At 38.6% G+C, this 531-nt stretch overlaps 1 protein-coding gene across 1 annotated transcript in view; it reads right to left on the minus strand.

Annotated features, from left to right (window-relative positions):
* The window catches only part of LOC119594668 (tubulin alpha-2/alpha-4 chain-like), a 26,228-nt gene that overhangs the window by 3,823 nt on the left and 21,874 nt on the right, over positions 1-531 (minus strand). The gene's annotated exons all lie outside the window — the stretch shown is intronic.

Consider the following 531-nt stretch of genomic DNA (forward strand, 5'->3'; position numbering starts at 1 on the left):
GTCAATTTTGTTATGGTTCTGTCTAACTGTCTATCCGTTTATAAATCTGTTTCTTTTATATATCTAAGAAAAAATACACAAAACATTACAATAATGCTCTCCTATCTCATCTCCAACTCTTCCCCTAAAACAAACTTTACTCCCATAGACTATGCGTGAACAAACCCATCTACGTAAGGATTACCAGCATCCTACTTCCGCGTATCTACATCCTGACATCCTACTTCTAACCTCCCTTTCCTATCACGCACCCACTTCCCCCTCTAGGCGACCCTCCTAATGAGAAAAGAAACTAAATCTGCCTCTCAGTACATAACAGAAAAAAATCAAATGGACACTCGAGTCAAACAAAGCAAAACATTACCCTCCCCAAAATTATTATCGAGGACCCACAGAGAGGGAGAAAAGCAAGGAATTATCTCTTTACTATCTCCCTCCTATAAAAAAAATGACTATCCCGCACCTCTCCCCCACAATAAGGTAAACGAATAAAACAAAATGGAAAAAAGCGAAGACAAATTATAATCCCAC

This window comes from Penaeus monodon, chromosome 34 (assembly GCF_015228065.2).
Source record: "Penaeus monodon isolate SGIC_2016 chromosome 34, NSTDA_Pmon_1, whole genome shotgun sequence".
NCBI classification, from domain to species: domain Eukaryota; kingdom Metazoa; phylum Arthropoda; class Malacostraca; order Decapoda; family Penaeidae; genus Penaeus; species Penaeus monodon.